The 20699-nt window shown below is 39.3% G+C and overlaps 1 pseudogene; it reads left to right on the forward strand.

Annotated features, from left to right (window-relative positions):
- Positions 1–9746: 9746 nt before the first annotated feature.
- LOC134377301 (olfactory receptor 56B4-like) lies at positions 9747–10694 on the forward strand (annotated as a pseudogene).
- Positions 10695–20699: the final 10005 nt, after the last annotated feature.

The raw sequence follows: 20699 nt of genomic DNA on the forward strand, positions 1-20699 counted from the left end.
GGTTCGCTCACTGTCTGAGCGTGGTACAGACGACACCAAGCTAAGGGTTAAGATCCCCTTACTGGTCATCTTTAAAAAATAAAAAAATTTTAAAAAGTGAGTGGTCAAGAAAAAAAAAAATCATGGTGACAGTTGTTTGGGATGCTCAAGGCATTTTGCTTGTTGACTTTATGCATGGCTAAAGAACAAAAACATCTGCTTATTATGAGAGTGTTTTCAGAAAGTTAGTTAAAGCCTTAGCAGAAAAACATCTGGCAAAGCTTCACCAGAGAGTCCTTCTCCACCACGACAAAGATCCTGTTCATTCCTCTTATCAAACAAGGCAATTTTATGAGAGCTTCCATGGGAAGTCATGAGATACCCACTTCATAGTCCTCATTTGGCTCCTTCCGACCTCTTTTTGTTTCTTGATCTTAAAAAATCTGTGAAGGGCACCCATTTTTTTCTGTTAATTATGTGAAAAAGACTGCACTTGATGTGGTTAAGTTCCCCCTCTTTAGGGATGGACTAAATGGCTGGTATCATCACTTACAAAAGTGTCTTGAACTCAATGAAGCTTATAGTGACAAAGAAATTTTTTTTTTAATTTTTATCTATTAACTCCATTTTTCCACAAACGTATTGAAGTCCCCTCACATTTCATAGACAGATAATCAGAGTTTTCTATCAACTATAGCTCTTGTGCTTATAAGGACTTGGAGAAACCTGGCCATATAAGTCTTAGCCAGTGGATGTTCAAGTTTTCATTGCACCCTATTGAGTCTAAGAGCTATGGAGAGGGAAGCATCCTCTAATCTGTTGGGCTTTACAGACTTTCTTCATATCTAATGTGTAGAACGTGAGCCCTCTCATTCAATTGATAAGAGTGTCATAAATCAGAAAATGAAAGCTTCCTACAAAAATACAATTCCCTGTTTCCACACAGCTCATACAGGAAGTTAACAAGATAAAATTTTTTGAAAAGTCACTGCAGGCCATTGTACCCCATCTTGAAAATTTCTCAAGATGTTTTTATACTCACTCTCTCTGCTATGTGTTCTTAGCTTTCCTAATGCTCTGGCTCTTTTTCTTTCAGAATGTGTGCCACCTTCTTACTCTCTGCCATCCAGTCTAAATTTAGTATCCCACATGACCTTAATATCTATCTATGTACAAGGTTTAGTATCTTATTTCCAGTCTCATGAATCAGCCTTGGGCCCTTCAAGGAACAAATTTTTAAAAAGCACCTCTTTTTTTTAATTTTAAATCAACTTTATTGAGTCATAATCCATACATAAAATGTATCCATTTTAAAACTATAATTTGAGGAGTTTTTTGCTTGTTTGTTTTTCCCCCACCCAATTATTCCCCAACCTCCCTCCTCTCCCCACTTCCCCCGCCACCTTCACTTTGTAGCCCTAGGAATGTTCCCTCCCTCTGTAAGACCAGTGCACTACTGTGGTCTATCTTTCCTTCCTTCTTTCTCTCTTAACTCCCACACATGAGTGAGCACATGTGGTGTTTGCCCCTATTGCAGCTCTGTTTACAATAGCCAAGACATGGATCCAACCTAAATGTCCATCAATGGATGACTGTATGATTGAAAGTGAAATGGTGGTATATATACACCATGGAATACTATTCTGCCATAAAAGAGAATGAAATACTCCAATTTGCAACAGCATGGATGAACCTGGAGAAACTTACGTTGAGTGAAATAAGCAAAAATGCACCTCTTGATAGGAAAGAGGAAGTGAAAAATAAATTGGTATAGAATTACACCTCCAAAATATTTTAAATAATGATTTTTGGTTGATGTCCATTGACAAAGCCATAGTAGTGGATATTACCCAAGAAAATAATGTACACTGGGAAGGGACGAGGTTGTACAAAGTCCTGGACAACACTAGCTTTTAAGAGGCAACTAGAAAATAAAAAAAAAAAAAAAATTCAGGACCCTAAAAAGTGCAGCACTGAAGTTGGTAGCATTAATAAGAGAGTTGATTAAAGTAGGTGGAATCAATACCAGTATTTTTGCTATATACTCATATTAATATATATAATGGAGTATTCAGAGTATGATGTTATGGCAGCAAAGAGAAATACTGTCACAACTTAATATTTATTGAATATCTATTATCAGCCTGCTTAGTAAAAGAAAAAAAAGAGGGGGAGCAGATTCAGAAGCAGAGTGCAGGGAGGAAGATAGCTGAGATCAGGAAACATGTTGGTCAAAGTCCCAGCAGGAAACACATGGCACATGCAGAAGAGGTCATTGAAGAGAGTATAATGAAGAGAATATTCCGAAGATATGGGCAGAGTTTTAAAAAATAATAAGACGGAACAGTGAAAGGTACCAGGGCTGGCAACATCAAAAGCCACTATTTCAAAAGTGAAATAAGGCAGACACAGAAAGGAAAATACTGCATGATCTCACCAATATGTGGAATATAATTTTTTTTTAAAAAAAAAGAGCATACATAGAAACAGAGGGTAGAACTGTGGTTACAGGGGGTGGGGGGTAGGGGAGAAAGAGGAAGGCAAATGGGAAGATGTATGTCAAAGGGTACAAAGTTGCAGTTATGTAGGATGAGTAAGTCTAGAGTCTAATGTATAACATGAGGACTATAGTTAATGATATTGTATTGCATACTGGTAATTGGTCAAGAGAATAAACTTTAGTTACTCTGACCACCCAGAAAAGAACAAATGAAAGGTAACTCTATGACATGATGGATATGTTAATTTGCCTAATTGTAGTAATCACTTCACTATGTATATGTATATCAAAACATCATGTTGTTCACCCAAAATAAACACAATTAAAAATTTTAAAAAGTCATTACCATCCCTAAGCTTAAGGAGAAATGGAAGGAAACAGACATACCTATATCTTCACAAGAGTCCATGGAAGGTGGGGCAGAGACCACCTGATAGGATCAGTGACGCTGACAAAGAGTGATCCAGTAGGATGAGTGTGGGGGAAACTGACCCTCAACTTGTCTTTCCCGCTGCTCTCTGATCTTGCCAGTGCCTCACATTGGCCACATCCAACTGTAAACCACAGGCCATAGATTTTAACCTCTCTGAGTACAGAGCAGGGTGGAAAATAGATCTGGACAGACAAATAGGAGATATCCAGCAGAGGAGGCATCTGCATTTTTATATATGTTTGTATATGGGAGAGATAATCCATGGAAAAGGAAATGGTAAAAGATAAAGCATAGAGGATGCATCTGCAGAAAAATACTCTCTGAAGAGGGTTAAGGAGGTTGTGTGTGTTGGGGAAGAGGAGCGGGCATGAAAGGACTCACACAGAAGGAGGGACATGTCTTCCTAAACCTTCTTCAAGACAGGGATGACCGTCTAACAGTGCTTGCTTCCCATGGGACTGGGGGTTGAGTACTTCTGTTCCCTGAATTGTGTTTGATACCCCTCTAACACCATTGGGGGCCATTTGGGGTGGTGGTAGAAAAACAAGCCCTTGAGCACACAGGAAGAAAATTAGACAAAGCCTCATGGTTGACCCAGAGAGTAGCAGAGAAGTTTCAGGGCATCGTGAGGCTCCAATTTGTACCACAGCTCAAGCCCCAGGAGAGAGCAAGAGATATACTCTCAGCAACAAAGGCATAAAAGAGAGATGCAGCCAAGAGAACAGAAGCAGCTACAGAAAGCAGTTTCATTGGGAGAAGATCCCTCCTGGACCTCCTAGCAGTGAGTAGCCAGAGGTGAGGGTAAAGAAGCAGTTTTCTTTCTGTGTTCCTAGGTCTCTGTCTGTTCACCCTGCCTCTCCATCTCTTCCTTCCTTGGCTTTCTTGGTTTGCTTTCTTAGTTTGATCCTTCCAACTCTGGTCCTCTTTTCCCTCAAGATCCTCACATGTGCAGAGACAAGGCCTTAGATCTGGAGAACAAGTGAAAAAAGTGAGACTGAGCTCTTCTCTGGACATGTTAGAGAGAGTAGAAATCCCTACCAGTGGAAAGCGCAAACACACCCCTGCATCATGGAGTCTGACACAGAGAAGGCGTTCTATGAATACTAAAGGAATGGTGAAAGCAGGAGATCCTTCCTTTTAAACTACAGGTCCAAGACTCCTGACCAGAGATAACTATTTAATTCACCAAGGCTTGATTTAAAAAAAAAAAAAAAGAACTAGAAATAACATCAAATCACCTAAACTTACAATAAAGATGATTTATCAGAAAAGCATTAGCCAGCACCATACCGAACAGAGAGTTCTAGAGGCATTCTAAAGTTTGGAGTAGACGAGGATGTTGATCACCATTTCTTTTCCAGTACCAGAACAATGGTTTAGCTATTTGTGAGGGAAAATAATTTAGATACTTTCTCCTTCGTGATAAATTTCAAATTGGTTAAATTTTTTTTTTTTTCCCTGACCAGTAAGGCTATCGCAACCCTCGGCACGGTGTTGTCCGCACCACGCTCAGCCAGTGAGCGCACCGGCCATCCCTATATAGGATCCGAACCCGCGGCCTCAGCACTACCAGCGCCACACTCTCCCAGGTGAGCCGTGGGGTCGGCCCCTAAAAATTATTTTTTAAGTAAATTTTTTATCCCTCCTCCCCTTGCCACAGTGCACAAAGCATAGAAACTTGCATAGCATACTTCATTTTGTTATTTTCAAAGCAAGCATACATATTCTGGAAGAAAATTAACAATTATGTTATCAGCTAAGTCATTTGACAAGAAGATTCCTCTTCACAATCATGTGAGGCAATTCCCCTAAGAAAATATAAGTAAATTCTTATTAAAATACTGGATTTACATTATTAAATGCTTAAAAGTCAGGAAATAATTTAAAGAGTTTAATTATCATGACTACATAAAAGTTTAAATATATGCATGTGTGTACATTTTTTTTTTTAAGGATAAATAGAATTTGATGGAAAATAAACTGGAGAAAACATTTCCAGAGAATTCAAAACAGAGTTTGGAGTTCTGGTCAAGATGGCAGAATAGACAGTTCCCAGCGTTACTCTCTCCCACAAATCAACCAATTTACAACTATAAAAATGTAACATCAGCCAAGCTGGGGCCGCTGGAGCTCAGGGTAAGAGGAGGAGAGACCTATGGAACTCATGAAGGCAGGAGAAACCACAATGAGAGAAAGAAATAGCTGCTCTCAGTGTTTCAGGCCGCGGCCGCTTTAATGCTGAAACACATGGAGCAGGAGCCGGCAGAAGCCGCAGCTGTGCCCTTTAGATGGAGTTACTCGGAGGCGGAAAGGGAGAAGAGTACTTTGGTGGCCTGCAGGACAGCAAGACCACTAATAGGGTTCCTGTGGACCCATACAGGAGTGAGGAGCCAGAACAGCCAAAAAAGGGGAGTCATTCAGAGGCCAGTGAGTCAACACAAGGGACCGGCACAGGGTCCATCACATGGGAAGTGTTTGGTGCATGGGCAATGGAGGAGACAGGCCCACTGGGAGAACACTGGGACACAGCAAGGACAGCTGATCCACCCCCCAATCAGCACAGGACCACTCAGAGGAGACTGGTCAGGAATGCAGAATTGTATGGAGTGCAGTTTGATGAAAAAAACTCAGGCCCAGATCAGAGTTTGTACACAACCCAGGTGCACCGAGTATCTGGAGAGCCAGAAGTGCCTACAAGGTCAACCATTGAACCCTGAGCTGCACAAAAAGCCTTCCCTAGGGAAAGATCAACAAAGCAGCAATTTAGTTCAACCACAGAGCTTAAGTACTGGTTCCCACAGGAAGTTCCCCCGTGTTAAAAGTAAGCAAAGGACAAAAAGTTAGTTCTGGCTCAGGCACACCACCAATGCCTTGGGGCCCACCAGGGGACATGAAACATGGAGCCAGGAAGAGGACTTCCACTCAAAGCCACTCACACCACCAGCACCTCGGGGCCCCATCCAGGAACCCAAGGATTGGAGCTGGTGACTGGACCCCACTCCCACATCCAGGTACAACACCAACTCCTCGGGGACTGCCTTGGGGCCCTGAGCTAGTAGCTGGGAACTGGACCCCCTTCCCACAACCAGGCACACCATGACAGCACCTCAGGGCCCCACCCGGGGACCCGAGGCATGGAGAAGGGGACCAGTTCCCCCTCCCACAACCAAACACCCTGCGCCAGTGTCTTGGGGCCAACCTGGGGACCCGGGGCATGGAGAAGGGGACCAGAACTACCACTCCCACAACCAGGCTCACCATGCCAGCACCCCATGGCTCACCTGGGGACCCAGGAAATGGAGAAGGGGACCAGAACCCCCTCCCAATACCACACACACAGTGCCAGTGCCTCAGGGAACACCCAGGGACCCAAGGCATAGAGAAGGGGACCGGACCCCCCCCACACAACCAGGCACACCATGCTAGCTCCTTGGGGCCTTTCCAGGGACCCAAGGCCTGGAGAAGGGACCGGACCCCACTCCCACAACCAGACACACTGCACCAGTGCCTCATGGCCTACCCGAGGACCCAGGGCATGGAGAAGGAGACCAGACCCCCCTCGCACAACCAGGCACACCTCGCCAGCACCTTGGGGCCTGCCCAGGGACCTAGGGTATGGAGCCAGGGTCTGGAGCCCCCCTCCCACAACCAGGCACACCTCACCAGCACCTTGGGACCCTCCCAGGAACCCAGGGCATGGAGAAGGGGACCAGACCCCCCTCCCACAACCAGGCACACCTCACCAGCACCTTGGGACCCACCCAGGAACCCAGGGCATGGAGAAGGGGACCAGACCCCCCTCCCACAACCAGGCATACTGTGCCAGTGCCTTGGGGCCCAGCTGGGGTCCTGGGCCATGGAGAAATGGACCAGATCCCCATCCCACAACCAGGCATACCTCACCAGTGCCTTGGGACCTGACTGGGGACTCGGGGTATGGAGCCAGAGACTGGACCCCACTTCTCACAACCAAGCACACCTCACCAGCACCTTGGGGCCCACCCAGGGACCTGGAGCATGGAGAAGGGGACCGGACCTCCCCTCCCATAACCAGGCACGAATGCACCAGCACTTCAGGGCCTACTGGGGACCCGGGGCATAGAGAAGGGGACCAGACTCCCCTCCCACAACCAGGCTCACTGTGCCAGTGCCTCATGGCTCGCCCAGGGACCCGGAGCATGGATAAGGGGTCAGGACCCCCCTCCCACAACCAGGCACACTGTGCCAGCACCTTTGGGCCCAGCTGGGGTCCCAGGGCATGGAGAAATGGATCGGACACCCTTCCCACAACCAGGCACACCATGACAGTGCCTTGGGGCCTGCCCAGGATCCCAGAGCATGGAGAAGGGGACCGGACACCCCTCCCACAACCAGGCACCCCACCGCAATGCCTTAGGGCCCACACAGGGACCCAGGGTAAGGAGCCGGAGATCAGACTCTCTCCACAACCAGGCACACTGCCAGCACCAAAGAACATGCCAAAAACATCTCCTCCATGTAGGTGGCCCACCACAGTTACCACGATAACCATGGCTGCCGTGAAGGCAGCTAGACGCCACAACCACCATACAGATGGTCCACCAGCCACCAGAGTGCATTGACACAAGGAGAGTCACCAGCAGAGATAAAGAAAGGAGGAGGATGTCTCCCTCCACAGAGCCCATTGCAGAGTGACAGAAGAAGCATCTGCTCTATGATAGTATTGGGGGACCTGATCACGACTCTCAGCATTGGACAGATCATTTGGGCAGCAAATCAACAGAGTAACTATTATTTTTTCAGAGAGAGAAAAGAAATCTAGGGTGATTAGAGGGGGGTGGGGAGAGAGAAAGGGGGATGAAGAGGGATTGGACAAGGGGCATAAAGAATAATTATGATTTCTAACTATATATGCTAGTAACATTGATTTGATCAATATATCTCAATGTTGAACCCCCAAAATATGTATAATCGATTTTGATTCAATAAAAATAAAAAATGATTTAATTAATTAACTAATTAATTAATTAAAAGATAGAGTAATATTCTTAAGATATAGTGAAACCCATAAAAATTAATAAGGCTGTGCTGCCAGACTCTCTGCTAAGCCCTTTAAAAACATTATTTCATTTAATACTGAGACATGTTGGACATAAATAGACAACAGACAATAATAAGTAGACAAACAAATAATAAATAGACAATAAGACAAAATAGAAAATTAATGAGTAAGCATATAAATAAAAAATAAATCTTTGAAAATGTTAAAGTTCACTCAACAATGTAGTGAAAACTAAACCAAAACTGAAAAACAAATTTTTGCTATTAATAAATATTCTCTATTTATCTATTAATAAATATTTTAAAATTAAAATTCCCAATGTTGACATAAATATGATGAAACAGACACAGTCACGAGCAAATTCTGTGTGTGCAAGGTGCTATAATGTATCTGTAAAGCAACATTTCGGTATATATCAAGAGGATTCAAAATGCCCATATTCTCATACAGGGCCAGAATAACCTCTTTAAAAGACAATTTAGCAATGTCAACCAAAATTATTTCTTTCCTTTTGATTCAGAAATTCAGTTTGTGGAAATTATTCTATTGATAAACACAGACAAATGCAAAGATATAAGAACAAGTACATTTAATGCATCATTTTCATAGTAATAAAACACTGAACGTTCCCATTAAATTATGGGACATCCAGGTGGTAGAAAATTATCCAACTTGACAATAATGAGGCATATCTATATGGTTTTATGGAATAGTCTCCAAAATATTAAGTTCAAAAAAAGAAAGAAAAAAAATAAAGGAGAAAAAGGTATGACTAATATGCTAACATTTGTTTTTGTTTTTTATGAAAAAAATACCTATTCTTATTCGTGCATAAACTGTGTCTGGAAGGATTCCCAAGAAACTGGTATTACTGACTGCCTCTGGTGAAAAGGAAAGGGATTTGGGAGGCCCAAGCACAGGAGTCTTACTTTTCACTATTTGTATTTTTCATTTTATTTGAAATTGTACCATGCACATATTACACCTTAAAATCAAAATGCTATTAAAAATAAAATTTTAAGATGGCTATGCCCTTTCTATGAATCACTTTTTTGTCACTTTTTAAATTCTACTCAAGGAAAATAATCTTTTTTTTCTTTTTCTATTAAAGTCAAAGCTGTGTGTTTGCCACTGGGCATAGGAAAATAATCTTAAAAGCAAAATATTGGTAAGTAAATTATAGAATATTCAAATACAGGAATATAAAGCAGCCATTAAAATCAAGATTACACATTTTAATGATATTAAAAAGTCTTAGGTTTATCCATGCAATAAATGTTTAATGAGTGCTTATACAAGAGTATTTCAAAAAGTTCATGGAAAAATGGAATTAAAAGATAGCATGAATCCTTCCATGACCTTTTTGAAGACCCCTTGTAATGCCTTGGAACATACTGATAAAAGACAAGTGCAAGATACAAAGTTAACTCAGTATAATGATATAAACTGTTTAAAAAATGAAACAGAAAATGGAAGTAAGTAAACTAAATATTAATGTTTATCTGTTAGTGGTAAAGACTATGGTTGATATATTTGCACAAGCTTATTTGGCACACAAGAGGTGATGACATACAATTATCCCAACTTTTCTGTTTTGAATTTATTTGGGTTTTCTTTGTTGCTCCTCTGTAAAATATCTCCAGAAGCCAAAAAAGAGTTGAGGCTCATTCATGAATAAAAGGAACTGGGTCACCATTAAGAAGCTCTTATCAAAACCCTCAGCTAAATTTTCAAACACAACCTCCTCCTATTTCAGTTGTATGAACAGACACTGAGACTAGCGCATCTGTGCCATGGATATTGCTGCCAATATCACCAACAATTCCAGCCTCCAGATTTCCCAGTTCATCCTGATGGGGCTCCCGGGCATTCCTGAGTGGCAGCACTGGCTCTCCCTGCCACTGGCTTTGCTGTTTCTCTTAGCTTTCGGTGCTAATCTACTCATCATGATCACCATCCAACATGAGTCCATCTACAGGAGCCCAAGTATCATTTTCTGGGCATGTTGGCAGTATTGAACATTGGTCTGGCCACTACCATCATGCCCAAGATTCTGGCCATCTTCTGGTTTGATGCCAAGGCCATCAGCCTCCCTCAGTGTTTTGCTCAGATCTATGCCATCCACTGCTTCTTATGTATGGAGTCTGGTATCTTTCTCTGAAAGGCAGTGGACAGATACATAGCCATATGTCACCCCCTTCGATACCCCTCCATAGTCACTGAAGCTTTTGTGGTCAAAGCCACAGGTGCTCAGAAATGGCCTGTTGACTATCCCAGTACTTGTACTGGTTACGCAAAGACACTACTGCTTCAGGAAAGAAATTGAGCACTGCCTCTGCTCTAACTTGGGGGTTATTAGCCTGGCTTGTGATGATATCACTGTGAACAAATTTTACCAACTGATCTTAGCATGGATCCTGGTTGGGAGTGATATGGCTCTGGTATTTTCTTCCTATACTCTAATCCTTAGCTCTGTGCTGAGGCTGAACAAGAAGCAATGTCCAAGGCTCTGAGCACCTGTAGCTCCCACCTCATCCTCATCCTCTTCTTCTACACAGGTATCATTGTGCTGTCACACACCTTGCAGAGAAAAAGATTCCCCTTATTCCAGTACTCCTTAACGTGCTGCACAATGTCATCCCCCTGCACTCAACCCCGTGGTCTATGTACTCAGGATGCATGAGCTCAGACTGGGCTTTCAGAGACTGCTTGGTCTGGTTGAAGATGTTTCCACCAAGTAACTCCAGCTTTAGGAATCCATTGAGGTGTCAAGAAAGGACAGAGGTTTTAGCTCTCCAGAGACCTGGTTATTATGTGCATTTACCACTCATATAGGAAAAATATGGCTGATAAAATACTGAAAACTGTCAGCCTCACTAATCAAAATATGCATATTAAAATTACAATGAATATTTCTATTACCTAAAAAATAAAAATAGAAAAATGAAATGGCCCTAGTGATGTCACTCAAGATTAACACTCTTATACACAGCTAGTGGGACTGTAAATTCGACCAAACACCTCAAAGAGCAATTTTGGTAAAATTTATCAAAATCTTCATAAATGAGAATCAACATAGTGAAAATGTCCATACTACCCAAAGTGATATACAAATTCAATGCAATCCCCATCAAAATTCCAAAGACATTTTTCTCAGAAATGGAAAAAACTATCCAGACATTTATATGGAACAATAAAAGACCATGAATAGCCAAAGCAATGCTGAGCAAAAAAAATAAAGCTGGAGGCATGACACTACCTGACTTTAAGCTATACTACAAAGCTATAATAACCAAAACAGTATGGTACTGGCATAAAAACAGACACACTGACCAATGGAATAGAATAGAGAATCCAGAAATCAACCCACACACTTACTGCCAGCTGATCTTTGACAAAGGCACCAAGCCTATTCACTGGCGAAGGGACTGCCTCTTCAGCAAATGGTGCTGGGATAACTGGATATCCATATGCAGGAGAATGAAACTAGATCCATACCTCTCGCCGTATACTAAAATCAACTCAAAATGGATTAAGGATTTAAATATACACCCTGAAACAATAAAACTTCTTAAAGAAAACATAGGAGAAACACTTCAGGAAATAGGACTGGGCACAGACTTCATGAATACGACCCCAAAAGCACGGGCAACCAAAGGAAAAATAAACAAATGGGATTATATCAAACTAAAAAGCTTCTGCACAGCAAAAGAAACAATTAACAGAGTTAAAAGACAACCAACAGAGTGGGAGAAAATATTTGCAAAATATATATCTGACAAAGGATTAATATCCAGAATATATAAGGAACTCAAACAACTTTACAAGAAGAAAACAAGCAACCCAATTAAAAAATGGGCAAAAGAGCTAAGTAGACATTTCTCTAAGGAAGATATACAAATGGCCAAAAGACATATGAAAAAATGCTCAACATCACTCAGCATCCGGGAAATGCAAATCAAAACCACATTGAGATACCATCTAACCCCAGTTAGGATGGCTAAAATCCAAAAGACTATGAACGATAAATGCTGGCGAGGCTGCGGAGAAAAAGGAACTCTCATACATTGTTGGTGGGACTGCAAAATGGTGCAGCCTCTATGGAAAGGGGTATGGAGGTTCCTCAAACAATTGCAGATAGATCTACCATACGACCCAGCTATCCCACTGTTGGGAATATACCCAGAGGAATGGAAATCATCAAGTCGAAGGTATACCTGTTTCCCAATGTTTATCGCAGCACTCTTTACAATAGCCAAGAGTTGGAACCAGCCCAAATGCCCATCATCAGATGAGTGGATACGGAAAATGTGGTACATCTACACAATGGAATACTACTCAGCTATAAAAACGAATGAAATACTGCCATTTGCAACAACATGGATGGACCTTGAGAGAATTATATTAAGTGAAACAAGTCAGGCACAGAAAGAGAAATACCACATGTTCTCACTTATTGGTGGGAGCTAAAAATTAATATATAAATTCACACACAAACACACACACACACACACACAAAAACGGGGGGGGTGAAGATACAACAACCACAATTATTTGAAGTTGATACGACAAGCAAACAGAAAGGACATTGTTGGGGGGGAGGGGGGAGGGAGAAGGGAGGGAGGTTTTGGTGATGGGGAGCAATAATCAGCCACAATGTATATCGAGAAAATAAAATTTTTTTTAAAAAAAAAAAAAAGGCAGCACATAAGAAAAAAAAAAAATCTTCATAAATGTTCAAATTATTTTATCCAGCAATTCTGTTTTTAGAAAAATATCCAGAAGAAACAGTCTAACGCAAGAAAAAACTTTTTTCTTAAAAAAGTTCATTGTAATATTACTTGCAATAGAAAACAAAGCCTTTAAAAATAACATTTACATGAATTTTCTTTAACTCATATATTTATGTGCTTTCCATATGTAATTTTCATAATAAGAAAAAGAAAACAATAAATCTTTATTACAAAGGACAGAGAAAAATTCCATTTTTGTACCAGAAAATCTCAGTAATAAATTAATGATTAACAAGTGATAAGTACTTCTTACAGACCAGAAACTTTGATAAGGTATATATATGTATATAATCTGATTAAATCCTAACAATAACCTTGTGAGGCAGGTACAATATTATTCCCAACTTATAGCTAAGGGAAATGGGGCCCTGGGGATTATATAATTTGCCCCTGACAGCACAGTTTTTAAGTGGGTGAGCTGGAATTCAAGTCCTTGGAAGCCTGATTGAGTAACCATAGCACTATTCTCCCTCTTAGTCTTGCTCTGTTCCAGAACTTGAACAACTTATAAAACCTTCCTATGCTTCAATTCTTCAAGTTAAAAGAAGTAATAATAATATTTTGCTGGGCTAACTCACAAGCATGCTACGACATCAAAAGAGATAATAAAGGAAGCATGCTTTGAAATATGACATACGAATGAAAAAAACGATCTAACTAAGTGGCAAAGTTTTCTTTCTAGGAAAAGAAGAAAATGGGTCCTAGAAAATGCCTTACTGTGCTGGGTACCCAGCCGAGGCACACCAGCCCTTCTGCTCATACCTGCACACTACCTGCATCCAGGCACCGTGCACTGATGAAGCTCCCTTACAAATTAGGAATGCTGCACAGAACTAAGAATATTAGAGACTGACCACAACTTTGCAACTCATCAAATTACTTAAAAATATAATTTAGAAAAACTTACAGAATGGGAGAAAGCATTTGCAAATCATATATCTGATAAGGGTCTAGTATTAAGAATATATAAAGAACTCTTACAACTCAACAACAAAAAGACAAACAGCCTAATCCAAATATTGGCAAATAACTTGAATAGACATTTCTCCAAAGAAGATATAGAAATGGCCAATACATTATTAGTCATTAGGGAAATGTAAACCAAAACCACAATGAGATACTACTTCACACACACAAGAATGGCTAGAATAATAACCAAAAAAAATCAGAAAATAGCAAATGTTGATGAAGACATAAGAAACTGGAACCCTAGTACACTGCTGGTGAGAATGTAAAATGGTGCAGCTACTGTGGAAAGGAGTTTGGTGGTTCCTCAAAAAATCATAGAATTTTCAAAATTCTATATTACCATAGCATTACCACATTACCTTCCATTCCACTCTTAGGTATATACCCAAAAGAATTGAAAACTGGTACTCAAACAAACACATATACACATATGCTCATAGCACCATTATTCACTATTGCTAAAAAGTGGAAGCAACCCAAATGTCCATCAACAGAGGAATGGATAAACAAAATATGGTCTACACATACAATGGAATATCATGCAGACTTTAAAAAGAAAGGAAAATTTGATACATGCTACAATATGGATGAACCTTGAAGACATTATGCTTGAAGTCAATCACAAAAGGACAAATACTGTATGATTCCATTTACATGAGCTCCCTAGAGTCTTCACATTCATAGAGACAGAAAGTAGAATGGTGGCTGCCAAAGTCACAGGAGAGGGAGTGGGGAGTTGGTGTTTAGGAGGACAAAGCTTCAGTTTGGGAAGATGAAAACATTCTGGAGATGGATGGTGGTGACGGTTGCACGACAATGTGGTTGTACTTAATGTCACTGAGCTGTACACTTAAAAAGGGTTAAGATGGCAAATTTTATGTTATGTGTATTTGACCACAATAAAACATTTTTTTAATTTTAAAAAATAAAATGCCCTTAAAAAATAGTTCCAAACAACCAGTTAATTAAATCTAAATGAATTTTTACTGTTTGCTCACCTAACAAAAATGCACACATTTTGAGTACAAGAACCCTGACACATGTTCATTGTATACTTTCTCTGAGCCTCATACAAAACTCTGCATATAATAGGTGCTTAATTGATGCTTTATTCATGATGTGGTCAATCAGGGGTATAACATGGTCTGTTGAATCCTGTTTATCAAAGAAAATATCCTGGACCATGATCTGAATAATGACCTCAGGAAATTTGCATATGAGTCCACCTCAGACAGCCACTTAGAAGATAACACTGGGACAGTAGCCACATCAGAAGCCATGAGCTTATTTCACAGGGTAGTGGATGTTGGACAGCATAGCAGAGCTTCAGGAAGTCGATCCATGTCGTGGGACAGGCCATACTAGAGTTATGCTTGGAAACTTACCTGAGACTATAAACTTCCTCCAAAGAGAGCAGCTGATTCACCCTTCCTCGATAGTGGCCACTGATTCACATTAATGAATCATCCAATAAAAAGAGGTAGGAGAAACACAGTCACAGAAAAGGGCTGTAACTTGATGATCCCATAACGGATCAAGTAATTTCATATAATTCCTCTTAGTTAGGAAGTTGCTAAAATATCACTGTTAATCCTTTTCTTCAAAGAAATAGTAGCTTGGGTTGGTAAGTGGCAATACTGAGGCTTGGGCAGTTTAGATAAAACTAGTAAATGGCAATGCTGAGCCACCCTTAAAGCTGCTTCCAGACTTTTACATAGAGAGAGAGAGAGAGAGAGATCTATATATATATAATTTTTTATTAATTTATTTGCTTCTTCAAAAACACATTGCATGCGTTTATGTGTAGTTGCCCAGATTGTAGGCCATCTCCCATCCAAGTACTAACCAGGCCAGACCCTGCTTAGTTTCCGAGATCAGATGAGATTGGGAGTCTTCAGGCAGTATAGCCATAGATGGTAGGACACTCTCAACAACTTACATGAAGATGTGTCTCTCAATTCTTTTGAAAATATGTGTACACTTAACATTCATCTTGTCTCAGCAAAAATTGTGACAACAGAAAGATTTGTGCAATTAATTATTCTCTGCTGTCTATGTGCCACGAGCATAAAAAAGGATGTGCATTCTGTTTTATTTGTATGAACTATCCTCTTTGTCATGTGTGTCATATTTGCCCATATGTTTTGCTTTATATGATTTTACTACCATTATGCTACTTTACTAGTATGTGCCTATTTGTCTTTTCCTTTCATTTATTTCCATATCCCTTTGCCATTTTAATTTCAGTCTATCTTTTGGAAACACCATTAATTGAGTCCTTATTTTTTGACCAAATCTGAGGAATTTACTTTTTAAATAGGGGCATTAGTCCATCCACATTTATCATAATTTCTATGTTTGCTTTTGCCCCTGCGATCTTGTTTATTTTCATTATGTTTTCTGGTGGTTTCTTTTTTTTACTCCTGACTTTTCCTGATTTGATCTCTTTCACAGATCTTACCACTCCCCCATTTCATTGATTTGAAAGTGTTATTAAATATGTCTGTTTGATAGGTTGTTATGTTCACAGCTTCACGAACACATTCAAACTCATACTTATTTATCAGTATGCCCAAATTATATAATAGCTATAACGTATTTTCTCCTTCCAATTTCAAGCTCAAGATAAGCACTTTAGCATTTTTATGTCTCTTTTATTCTCCACAGAACATCTCACTAGGTATGGAATATTCCAAAGATGACCAGAATAATATCTCCCGTCTCACATACTATTCTGCAATGTAACAACACATTAAAGCACTAACTACCCATCAAGAGGTTGAATCTAATTCCCTTATTTCATGAATATGAGCTAGCCTCAGTGACTTGCTTTCAATCAACAGAATGAGGCAGAAACTCAGGCCAGAAAAAGCCATGCAGCATCTACCTATGTATCTTGGAATGCTGGCTCCCTCGATGCTCATTCCAAGACATTTCCACTCAGCATCCAGTTTCCATGCAGAGAGAATTACAAGCCACATGAAGAGGCCATATATGGGTACTCCAGTCAACAGTACCAGCTGAGCACAGCCTTGGAATCACAATAGCCCAGGAAGCCAGACATGTGAGAGAAGATTCCTTCAACAGATTCTAGTCCTTAACCATTTGACTACCCCCAGCTGTTTAAGTCTTCTGAGATGAGGCTACGGATATTATGCAGAATAAGTAAACCATTCCCTTTGCATGGTTCTTGAATTCCTGATGCACAGAATCAGTGAGTGTGATAAAATAGGTGTTGTTAGATGCCACTATGTTTATGGTGATTTGTTTAAAAGCAAAAATAACTAGAATATTAAATTTTAATGAAATAATTAAAAATTTTAGTTCTGAGCTATTATTGATTTTTTAAAGCATTTCACTTATATTTCAAAAATATTTTAGAACTCAGTATTCACAACTACACTATCAAAATTCATTTCTATTTGACTGTGAAGCTTTATTAAATTCATCATTCATTGAAATTTCTAGTATGCGTCATTCCTCCAATATATAATTCTGGATCCAAAAAGGAGAAATAAACCACATGATAATTTGAACATGGATAAGTTAATATAAAAAGTTATTAACTATAAGAACGGATTGGAATATCAAGGGGTTGACTAATAAGCAGATAAAATTCTAAAGAATACAAAAATAGCAGACGTAAAGATCAGCCACAGCCACTAGAGATGAGATATATGCCCAAGGAAGAAAACTTCTGTGCTGAGATCCAGCCTTATTGGAGAGGGCACAGAATAGTACAGTGAAAAGGCAAGAAAATGCCATCATGCTTTGCTGGAAATCCACACTATAGGGTGCCAAGGAAAGTTGTGCACAAGGAGATAATTCACCAAAGACTCTCTGCTACAAAACCATCCCAGAGGGATACTAGGGGAAGCTGCTGGCCAGTGAATGCTATTGGCTATCTTATACTGCAGATACACTGCATGAGCTGGGCACCAGAAGAGCTATACATGTTACATCTAAGCCTGACAGAAAGCACATCAGAAATAAATCCCTTTCCAGTGACTTCAGTGAAAATAGTGAACTAAGGAACTCCAGGAGCCTGTCCCTCTACCAAAACAGCAAATAAACTGGCACAAATTTTCAGAGTTGACTTATTGGAACTAACTGAATGTTTGCAGCAACAGGTGGACACTTGATCATGAAAAAAATGACTGAATCTCAATAGAAGAGAATTTGTGGCACCCTAACTCACTGTGGCCCCATTCCTCCCTCTCCAGTTCAATGGTGGTCTTGAAAACAGCAGTCTCATGTTTCCTGTACAAGTTTATGCTCCCAGAGGGAGCAGAGCTGACCTTGTTCTTAAAGAACTGTGGTTCTCTGGTGGTTCACTGAAGGACAGGTGCAAAGGCCTTGCCTTTATTTTACCTAACTCAGAACTCTTCCAGGGTGGAGTGGCAGATATCTGGGGGCCTTTCAAGAATATTTAAAGATGAATGTGTTAGCCTCCATCAGCTGAGGCAAGGAATGACAGTGTCTATTGGGGAAACAATAGACATACTAGGAAGTTTGGGAAGAAACACTGGGAAGTGAGATGCCTTGGAAATAAAGGCTTTGAAAAGCTTCCACATATTTGGGGGAGTCGAGGGGGCCATTTGCATGCCCAGGGCTGGGTGCACCTCAGAAAAAAGCTGAAAAGTCCCTGAGCCCTCACGTCTGGCTGAACTTCATGCTCTGTGCAGGCAGGAAATAAAGATCAAGGCAGAGCTGTAAACTGCATGGTTGAATGTTGAAGGTGTGCTTCTAAAGAAACACAGAGCCCATCAACAAAGACTGATTTTCACAGTTACTACTTATAATATTCAAAATGTCCACTTTTCAACAAAAATTATGTGGCATGCAAAGAAATAAGAAAATATGGGAGGAAAAATACATTAATACACAGGGGAGAAAATAAATTAATAAAAATTCTGTCTGAGGAAGCCCAGGTATTAGGACTTACTAGACAAAAACCTTAAATCAAATGTCTTCAATATACTTAATGAGTGAAAGGAAACCCTGGTCAAAGAACTAAAGTAAACCAGGAGAACAATGTTTTGCCAAGTAGAGAATATCTATAAAGAGAAAAAAATAATAAAAAGAAATTAAATAAAAATTCTGGAGTTGCAAAGTACAATGAGTAAATTGAAAAATTCACTGGATGGGGAGGTGCAATAGCACATTTGAGCAAATAGAGGAAAGAATCAAATAAACTGAAGACAGATCCATTGAGATTACCTTAACTAAGGAGTAAACAGAAAAAAAGAATGAAGAAAGGTGGACAGAACCTAGCATACCTGTAGGACACCAATAAATCATATGAACATACACATAATAAAATCTCCAGAAAGAGAGGAAAGAAAGAACAGATAAGAGATAATATCTAAATAAATAATCACAGAAAACTTAACAAACTTGATGAAAAATGTGAATTTACGTATTCAATAGCTCAACAGCCTCCAAGTAGAATAAATTCGAAGAGATTTACAAGATGTATTATAATCAAATTTTAGAAAGACAAAGGCAAAAAAAATTCTAAAAGCAGCAATAGAGAAGCAACTTGTCATAGAAAAGGGATCTTCAATAAGATTAGCCGCTGCTTTCTCATCAGAAACCATATAGGCTAGAAATCAGTGGGATGACTTACTAAAAGTGCTAAAAGAAAAAACTGTTAACCAAGATTTCTGTATCCAGCAAAGCTATCCTCAAAAATAAAGGAAAAAGTAAAACATTCCCAAATAATTCCCAGATGAAAACAAACAAAAACAGAATAAAAAAGAGAGTTCATAGCTATTAGAGCTACCCTATGAAAAAATGCTAAAGGGAGTCCTTCAGGAAGACGATGTATAAAGATGTAATTTATAACAACAAGATAAAGGGGGATGAAGCTAAACAGGAGCAAAGTTTTTGTATACTATTAAAATTAAATTGATAATAATTAAAACTATATTATTATAAATTAAGATGTTAATTGTAATCCCCAGGCAAGAGTAAGAAAATAATTTAAAATATAGAGAAAAAAGTACAGAGGGGGAAATCAAAATGGTATACTACAAAATATTTGTATAACACAAAAGCAGGCAGTATGGAAAAACTGAGGAGCAAAAAGAAAGGACATGTAACAAGAAATAACAGAATGGAAGAAGTCCTTCTTTATTAGTAATTCATTAAATGTAAATGGATTAAACTCTTCAATTAGAAGGCAGTAATTGCCAAAATGAGTTTTTTAAGAGACTAACAAGAGACTAACATTAAAGCCAAAAACACAAACAGGTTGAAAATGAAAGTATGGAAAAGAATTCCATGCAAATAGTAAGCAAAAGAAAAGTATACTGTATTATATTAGTATATGACTATGCTAATATCAGACTAAAGAGACTTTAAAAATTGTTATGAGAGATAAAGAACATTGTATAATAATAAAAAGGTAAATCCATCCAGAAACTACAATAATGTGCAATACACACATATGCACCAAACAAGAGAGCCTCAAATTACATGAAGCAAAAACTGACAGAATTGAGGAGAGAAACAGAAAGTTCAACAATAACACTTGGATAATTCAACACCCTACTTTTAATAATGGTTAGAACAACTAGACAGAAGATCAATAAAGAAATAAAAAATTTAGGTAAACCTATAAACCAACTAGACCTAACAGGTATATAAAAAACATTCCACCCAACAGCAGAATACACATTCTTCTCAACAGCACTGGGAATGTTCTCCAAAGCAGACCATATTCTAGTCCATATAATAAGATTTAGCTGAAAAAAAAATTTAAATCATGCACATTATTTTCTCTTACCACAATGAAATAAAGTCAGAAATCAATAACCAAAGGAAACCTGAAAATTTTTTAAAGTGTGTTAAAATTAAACAACTTACTTTCTTTAAAAAAACCAATGAATCAAAGAAGAAATCAAAAGGGAAATTATAAAATAATTTCATTTCTTGATAGAAACGAAAATGAAAATGCAACATACAAAAACACAGGAAAAA

The sequence above is a fragment of the Cynocephalus volans genome, chromosome 4 (genome assembly GCF_027409185.1).
Source record: "Cynocephalus volans isolate mCynVol1 chromosome 4, mCynVol1.pri, whole genome shotgun sequence".
NCBI classification, from domain to species: domain Eukaryota; kingdom Metazoa; phylum Chordata; class Mammalia; order Dermoptera; family Cynocephalidae; genus Cynocephalus; species Cynocephalus volans.